Consider the following 9,762-nt stretch of genomic DNA (forward strand, 5'->3'; position numbering starts at 1 on the left):
ATACATTTGAAGATTAAAAAGTACAAAAATAACATAAGATGGTTGGGTTTGAATGTCAAAGCATGTAAGGCCTTATATTCCTGCTTCCATTTAAAATTTACTAGAATTTTTACCTTAGTTTTTTAATTTTTATTTATTTTTCATGAAGATTGGGAAGCAGAGCGGAAATTAGTCAAATGTGCATATTAGGAGGGATTAATCATGTTTAACTTTTTACCCACCAGTAACAACCAAGATTAAGCAAGCTATTTAGGCTCCTTCTGTAATCAGGAGGGGAGGTACACGCAATATCTTAGTTATCTCAGAATACCTCCTTTATACTGGGATGTAATTGACTCAGAGGTCTGTGTCTGCTGTCTACAGTAGAAATCGAAAGGACAATGTGGCTAAGCTAGGCTTAATTAATCACACTCAATATCATTAAAATGTCTAAAGTTATATTCAGAGTGTTGAATAAATGTGTGGTTCAGGATACAAAATGAAGAAATTCTCCACCACACTTCCCACTATATACACACACTTTTTTGCCAAAGTATGTAATTGATCTTTTTGCTTATTTTTATCCCAGTGCATTCAGCTACAGTGATGATATTGTATACTGTTTTTGACTTTCTTATATTATTATAATTTCTTATAATTAATTTTGTATGAAACAATTCATAGCACCAAATATCCATAGGATTTATCTGCCTGTCAGAACTTTTACCTCGAAATTCCCATTCATTCTGAAATGTTATGTTAAAATGATCTGACACACTTTTGCATTATTTTGTTTTTAAATAAACCTCAAAGTAAAACTGAGCTTATGATCAAAACAGAAGATAAGTTTAAACAGTATACTTTTGTCATGAAAAACAGCAGATTTCAATAGGAAGAAAGAAAGACAGAAAGACAGAAAGACAGAAAGACAGAAAGACAGAAAGACAGAAAGAAAGAAAGAAAGAAAGAAAGAAAGAAAGAAAGAAAGAAAGAAAGAAAGAAAGAAAGAAAGAAACCACCATAAAGGCTATGACTTTGCATCTTTGCATGCTTTCCGGATTTAACATCCACAAAATAAAAAATGTTGAGAATAATAACAAGAAGAAGAAGAAATTGCTGAAAAAAATATTGGACATGCTCTCCTCTTTGGGACAGCATGTCACTTTTTTATTAGGGAAAGTAATAGTAGTCTTTAAATGCTAAAATAAATTAAAAAGGAACATTTAGTCTTAGGTCACTAATGGAAAAAGGTATTTCTTGGGACATTAAATGAAAATTTTCAGATCAATCATTCACTGAAAAAGCATACTTTGTTATTCATCTAATAAGCAGTGCCTAGGGGTGTTTTAAATTAGTCTTATCTTCAAGATACATTTCTGCCTGTATTTAAGGGGAAAGAAAACTCTTCCTTTCTGGAACTAATATCTGTCTACTCAAGGACATATACTCAACTATTAGGGTTGTGTGAGCCCATTCAGACAGAGCAAAACCAACAAAGTTGATTTTTTTTCTCAGTTTTCAGATTAGGATGAATACAGTTTTCTCCACTGCAAACTTGTTTGTGAGTGTAATGCACACCTAGGAGAAGCAAAAGAACTTGTGAGACATTAAATACATTGTGCTTTACTGCGATTGATATATATTTTCTTAAGCCTTTGCAAAACAGCTTCATCAGTATATTCCTCTGCAAAAGAAGGCAAGTCATGGTAGTCAGGAAAATCACTTGAAGCAGTGAAGAGCCTCTGCAGCACCTGGGCTTTCACTGCTGCAGCACCTGGGCTTCCTGTGCTGGTGGTCAAAACCAGTATGACACAGTCTGCTCTGCTCTTCTTGCTCTGCCCTTAGGGACTGAGTGAGGGCTATGACTTGCCTAATTTGCTGTCAGCCTCAGTTCCTGGTTCTCATGCACTTAACAGAGTATCCTCCTCTTGATGTGTCACTTCCATTGTGTTGAAAATATGTTGCAGTATTACTTCAAATCTTGCTCAGATCTTGTTATTTTACTCGTCCTTGTTGCAGACAAGAGGTTACAGTAGCTGGAATTATTTTTGTTAGGTGCGAGTTCAAGCCTACCAATACTTAAGAAGAAGTGATTTAAACAACCAGGCTGATTACTGATGTGTACAGTGGAGAACAAAACACAATAGTCACAAGCGGAAACAGGAGAGCCTCTGAGCGGATATAAGTAAAAAAATTTTCCCCATGAGGACAGTCAAGTTGCCCAAAGACATTGCTCAATCTCCATTCTTGCAGATTTTCAAAATCCAGCTGTAGAAAGCCTTGGGAAAAATGGTCCAATCTCATAGCTGACCCTGTCTTGAAGAAATTGGAGTAGAGACATTCGAAGGTCCCTTCTAGCCTGAATTATTCTCTTATGTCAGGATGGAAGATCACCGTATTTAGCAAGATTCATTTGTAAAATCTGGTCCACTGAAAAATTTAAGATGTTCATCTATACTCTTTCTTACAGAGAAAAAATTATGAGAAGAATACATATCTGGAGATGCTTACTGCTTTCCACTATTATAGCAAGAACCCAGAAAGTTAGAGGAAGCTACCAGGTTTTGCACAGATAGTGAATTGCACTGTGAAAACAGTGACCCAAATTAATTTAGATTCTTTAGAGAGAACAGGTAAGTCTGGCTAGCAAACATACCTGGCTATGAAACAGAAAAATTGCAAATTGCAGGTGATGATAACTGCTTACACTGAACAGGATAAAATGGACACATGACCATTGAAGTAAAAGATTATCCTGGCTGACAATATTATAGGTTATTAAAACATAAAATTAAATTTAAAATCCTGATATGATGCACTTCTATCAAGCAAAAAGCAAGTAATCTATTAGCTACACTCAAAGCCACAGTATTTTCAAGGCTCTGACAATGCGCAAATTTGATAACCACATACAGAGAAAACTTCATTAGTATAATAAGAATGAGTTCCTCTCAGACTTGCTAACTGAAATATAGTTGACTTTAAAAACATTAGAATTCATACTGAATGGTATGACAATCTTCACTGACATGGATAGTCATGTGAAACCTCACTCAGCTCAAATTCAGTCCGTTTATCTTGTGTCACACACACTGTTTCAGTATTTTCTAAAAGAAGGCCTATCTGGAAATATCTCCAGTTATGGCTGCTCATCAATAAATTTATTTTCTAGTGCATTTATGATATTTCCTGTTTTCTGGAAGAGTAACCATAAATAGACATACCTATTTAAATGAAAGATTGGACAGTATGAGTAACTCTACCATTGGATGTTCATGAAAGATTAAACCTCTGTCTATAAGAAATCATGACGAAATCATAACATCTTGCAAATGATCAGCACAACTGGAGAAAAAATTTATCTCCTGTTCTACTATTTTTCTTCATGGTTATGACTCCAGTCATACTCAAAATAGAAGTCACAATAACACCAGACCAGGAGGACTCTCCTCAACCTTATTCAAATAGAAGTACCCTTAATTAATGGAAAAATACTACCTAATTGAGTAGTAGGTACCCAGTGGAAACCTCCTACTCATTTGCCCATACAACATTTAAAAACAAGCCTCTAAACCTACTTAAGATTCCCTTAGCCTTAGTGTTGCATGTAAACAGTATACCTGTTATTGTAAACCAGAGGACTCTGATAGACTCAGGCAAAATGTCAGGAAAGCTAAAATTCAAAGTGAGTCTATTCTGAGATTCACACATCTCTCTTACTTTTATGACTTCCCAAGACTTAAATTTCGCATTCTCCTGAATGACTCCTGTGTAAGAGGAGAGAATGAATCAGTGATGTTCTAAATGATGTTAAATACACAACTAACTGAGGCAGAGACAAAAAGCTGTACGATCTCTCATTTTGAAGGTAAGGGTTTTGTTTTGTTTTGTTTTCCCTATGAAAAATATCTCATGATGGATTATCCACTGAAACTATTTCAGGCTTCTGAGAGACTCTAGCTGCATAAGTGGATCTAGACAAATATGTTAGTTGCATTCCTTTCTTGAGTTCTATAAAACCAGGTAATCAACTTCCTAAATGAAGACAAAAACAATTAATAAGGCTTACAATGTTGCCCTCAACAATATCTATATCTATGTGCAGCCACATGGGAATGAAGAATAGAGCAATTTTTCAGGCTTTTTAGTCTTCCTCAATGTAATTGACATACAGCCTCAAATCCTTAATATCTTTGTAACTCCAAACTGTCACCTGATTATATTAATGTTTTTGCAATTGCACATTACTTTTCTTTTAGTTTATGGGTCTTTTCTTTCATTTACAAATTGTAAAAAGTTGTTAAAACTTAAAAAATAAAAACATCACAGCTCTTTATAAATAAGAATAAACACAATCATTTTTTTTCTCGTTATTTTTGAGTGACATTTGAGCAAAGGTAGAAAGGTAAATTCTCTCTTTAAAGGATCTCTCCTTTAAATCCATGCCACTAATGGGTACACAAGCACTAGCAGTTTTCAGGCAAGTCTGTTGAACAGCCTGGTATGCTTTCTTGCTTGAACAGTTTGGCAGAGCAAAAAGCAAGAACTGTGACCTTTCTGTGTTTTTTTCACTGTGGATAATTTCTGCTGAATAGGTCTGAAAATAATCAGGATACAGAAATGTACAGCATAGGTATCTGATCTCATTTCATCATTATGATACAAATAGTGAATCGTATGAAGATTACACTTTGATTTTAATTTAAATGGATTTTGCTGGTAAATTGGATTTTGTTATGCTTCATAAGAATATATTTCATGAAGTAAGCTGAATTGCCTACCTTTACAAATTGATATGGATCAGAGGAGAAACTTCATTTCATGCAACCTTTGAAATACCTATACAGAAATGTAAAATTTATTCTTGCAAGTCTGATTCTGAGCATTATTTTTACCTAAACAGATGCAAAAGTTTGCAACTCAGTTGGCTATTTTTTTTTTTTAGTTGTTTCCTTTTCGTTTCAAATATCAAGCTTGTTAAAAGTATAATATCTACTGCATTTCTAGAAATACTTCTATTAATTTTTTAATTCCACTTATTCTACTTACGCTGAAATTTATTGCTTTATTCTGATGCCTTGTTCAAACTAATCTTTTTCAAAGTAATTTGAAACAACTCTTCACTCATATGAAATATGAACTTGACAAAAATATATTTTTCTGGAAATGTAAATAAAGCAGATTTTATCTCATTGCATATTTCTCTGAAGATTCTTTGTATGATTTTCAGTTTACAAAGAAAGTTGCTTCTTTCAGGCCATAGAACTTGCAGGATACATAAACATATTCTGAACTTATATAATAGTTCCCCCTTATTAATTATAATAGGAGTAACTCAACTTTGTAAGTTACAATAGGAATTAGATGTAAGCTTAATGCTTCACTGAAGAAGGAAGCAGTGTTCCTGATTAAGTGTTCCTGATAAAATTATCCAGTGTTCCTGATAAAGCAGATAATCTGGTTAAGAGGCATCATTATAAAACTATAGTCATTATAAAACTGGAGAAAAATATCTTCAGCTCTTATAGGAACTAATGCATAAGGAAAATTGCATTAATTACAACTGTTATTCTGTTTTACTTAAATGAGTATTTTCCTACAATCTAGAAACTATTATTTGTATTTGTATATTGGAAGCATACTTTTGGTATGTATTATTCTTATATATTATTCTTATATATTATATTTAGACATATTATACTTTGACTATTAACAGAACATTGAAATATCTATTGGTAAATAGATATGACAAAAATATCATAATATCTCCATGTCTGTAAACCTAAAGCCAGAAATTCTGTACTAATATTATGTATCTAAACCCAAATTCTAATGCTTTTACAGTATACTTTTTCAAAAACAAGCAATGAAACTGGTTTCATAGGTAGTCATTCCAATTGCTAAGGAGAAGGCTCAAAATCATTTTGCATAGGAACAATATTATCTTTTGTAGATTGAATGCTCTTGGAAGCAAGCACTGCAGTAACGTGTAGGCAAATGCAAGGAGCTACAGGAGGATAAGGGAGATAAAGGCTGGGCCTGCTCAGTGGCCCAAACTTGCTTTATGTTTTTGTGGTCAGCAACACTTTTAGTTTCAGGGAGGTTATGTAGAAGTAAATGCAAAACCTGTGTCTGACTAGCACTTCTTTAAACATGTCTTTCCTTTAGAGTCTTAGCTCTATTCAGATATTCAAACTCAAAATTGCTTTCCCTCCTCCCTCCCCAAAATGAGATAGCCAAGGCTCTGAAGAAATGTCAAATCATACAGAGAGTCCGCACATATAATAACTGGCTGCTTACAAGTGTAAGGTGAATTCTCCTGATACCAACTCTCTCCTGCATTAATATTTTTAGCATTTTTACTGAGGAAAAGCCATTTCTGCTTAAGTGAATGAAAGCTCGGTAAAACATCAGTCAGTTTTGTCATATTATTATATGTTTCCAAGGAGAATAAGGTTAATATTTGCCTTGTCTTAAGCATAAAACCAAAAATGTAGGCTCCTTCGTAAGATCACAGAGAGCTGTATTTGTGGTCAACAAAAATATTGTGAGTGCTGTTGCCTAGCAACCTTCATGGAAGGAAAATTATATCCCTGTGCACCTTTTACATCAGCATATAAGATTCAGGAATACCTATAAAACATTAGAAACAGCTGTGTTGCTTTTGTAAAATTTCAGTTCACAATGGTAATTATGACTGTTTATCATGAAAAAAAAGAAATCCACCATGGTAGGAAAATAATAAATCATTTGAAAAAATTGATACAAACAATAGAAAGGAAAACATTTTAGTTCATGCTTAATGTTGGATGGCTCTTCACTCCTATAATTATGTCGTATTTTATAGGGCTTTTTTATAGATAAATATTTTTACCTTAAAGAGATTTTATTTTATTAAGCTATTATATTAAACTGCAGGAAGGAAATCATATATAAGCATCTCAGTGATATTAGTGCTGTTTGCTGTGAATCAAGTGTCCTCCCTAGTTCCAGGCATTCTCAAGCTGGTTGTACCAGAAAACTAATTACCTTCATTCTGTTTTTTTTTTTTTTTTTTTTCTCTTCAGTTTTGTCTAAGACGAAAATCACTGGTTTCAAAAGGGCCTATGTTGGTGGAATCAGATAAAAAACCTAATCATGCTAATTCAGGATAAAAAATGATGCAAGTGTTGGCCTCATCCTTTTGTTTTTTTTTTCAATCTGTAATAAACCATAAATGAGTTCTTGACGGCAATGCACATACCAAAGAAAGCCAAAATATTTAATCAGTGCCTCTTATTTATCATGTTATCCCATTCTGCTTAACAATAAATATAATTAACACTTTCTCTTTTACTAAAAGCCATGCAAATTGAGACTGAAAATCAATCTAGAAAATAGAGATTGTGATGCTTTTTGTGGGAGAGCATTTTGAATTGCAAGTGGAGTAGGCCTAAGCATAAAAAAGCATGAAGCAATAATAATTCTAAAAATGAACCTGAATTATTGATTTTAATATGCTTGTGAAAAATATTTGGGGTCTCATGAGAATAGAGATATTTAGGTTTCCAGCTGGCAAATATTTTCCATATACTTTATTAAAATTTGGTAAGTTATATAGCTGGTGTAAGTGAAAAATTTCTATTTACTGCTAATTTACTGTTACTTGCTCGTTATTTTGTCATGTGCCAGAAAGGAAACACTGTTTTCTTTGTAAACATGTTTAGCTAGCAAAAACAACAGGAAAGCTTCTTTCTACTCACTTGCTGTACATATAACTAGTCACTAGAATTTTAGAATCTATTATATTTAAAAGCAGACATTGTGGCCAAAAATATGAAACATTCTCTACTTCAATTTTCTTCCTCTGTTAGCCTCACTCATTTCTGTTAATGTTTATTGAAAGTCCTCTCAGCTAGTAGGCTTCTAAATGATAGTTGCTTTGATAAACTAATCTGTTTGGATTCTTCTATAAGGAATGTAAAAGCTTTTGCAGAATTATAACTATTTTGCAACTTCATTACATATGCAAACAAGGATAATAAATAATATATATTTTTAGTAGAAATCTATGGCTGCAAATAGAATTATTTTGTTAATTAGTAAGAATTAATTGACATTTATTGACTCACCTATCTTATTCTAATACCTTTCCTCAGCTCATTTTCCCTATCTAACTCAGCACCCTGGGTAATTTTTAATTGGAGAAAACATTATATTTTCAGTCCAAAGCGTCTGATTTACATACCAGCTCTAACTGGTGAGACCCTGTTTGTTGGAAAAATATTATCTCATGACAACAAGAGATTAAAAAAAAAAAAAAAAAAAAAAAAAAAAAAGAATACCATATAAAACATTCCAAGGCATTAAAACATTAAAAACAAAAGAAACCTTTACCAGACAGCAGATCTGGCCCTCCTGGGGAGAAGAACCTTGACAGGATTTGACACTTGGATGTTCTCAGAGTGATGAGGGATTTGAGGCGGCTACCACCTTTGAGTCTCTGAAAGTATGTTTTTTGACAGATCTCTGTTTTTCATGGGTTTTTGACAGGTAATTGAAGTCACGGCTAGAATTTGTCTCAGGTTGGATTCCTCCAAAATATGTAAAAATTAAAAAAAAAAAAATTGAAAATACCTTGCTCAATATTACAGCGGACAGGAGGTAACTTCTGTGTCTTAGACGATATGTCACACCACTGACAAGAGAAAAAGGAAACTTTCTCTCATCCTTCCCACTACATATAGATTTCAGAAATTCTTTGAATTTAGGAAATGTATTAATCCCTCATTACCAGAAATAAAATTCACATGTATTTTATCATTTTTTCACTAAACATAAGTTTGTTTGCTCTCTTCAGTATAGCAAAACTTCAGCAAGATGGAATAAACCTTAAACTGTGCCTTAGCCCCTAAGCAGATGTAGGAGTGAGAGATTTTTTCCCATTTTCTTTTCTTTTTCCTTTTTTTTTTTTTTTAAGAGAAAGATAAAAGAAATAGGTCACGTCACCAGAGGTACCCAGACAGCAAAATCAGAGACAGAAAAGAATTCACTGAAGCTCCCTGCTGTCCTTTGAGATAAAGCATACAGCGAATTCTACCCATTTTCTGATATACCAGAGAAGTTTTAAACGCCTGCCCATTGTCAGGGAAGAGTTGTTCCCATTGACTGTAAATAACCTTTTCCTCTTGGCAGTTCTGTTATTGCTGTAATACTGCCAGAAGATATAGGCCTGAAGGTATCCACAGCACAGAATCAGTGAAATGTTTCATTGTGTATAATATATTTTGGCAGATGCTTGATCTTATCTTTTAAAAGTAAAACTGAAACTAGACTTCCATTGAGTTCAGACATTTTATCTTTTTAAAGAGGTTTCTTTGACAAAGCAACACAGACTTGGCTATCCTGTGTCTGATTTTTTCCTACATCAAGATATTAAGCCGTATAACTACGATGAACATATCCTTTCAAAATCATACACGAGAAAAATCAGGACGTCTGTGAAAATCAGCTGTCTGCAAATGTTTTGTCTCAGATCTCAGCTATTGGTGCCATCAAAAAATCAAAATGTCTATTAAAATAGGCTATTTGCAAATGTTCCCTTCTTATGTTTTAGAACCTGCCTAGCTTTTTCAAGCATTTCTTCTCCTTCTTTGTGGCAGAAAAGCCTGATTGCAGGGATATGACCTAAGGCACTTGCAATAATGATACTTTCAACACCTAAGGTCTCATCATTCACTCATTAAAGAAATCAGTATCCACTGGAAGGCATGCCTGAGATAAAGGCAAATGGAGAAAAGGAAA

Source organism: Nothoprocta perdicaria, unplaced genomic scaffold (assembly GCF_003342845.1).
Source record: "Nothoprocta perdicaria isolate Ctin4 unplaced genomic scaffold, notPer1 scaffold_61, whole genome shotgun sequence".
Lineage (NCBI taxonomy): Eukaryota > Metazoa > Chordata > Aves > Tinamiformes > Tinamidae > Nothoprocta > Nothoprocta perdicaria.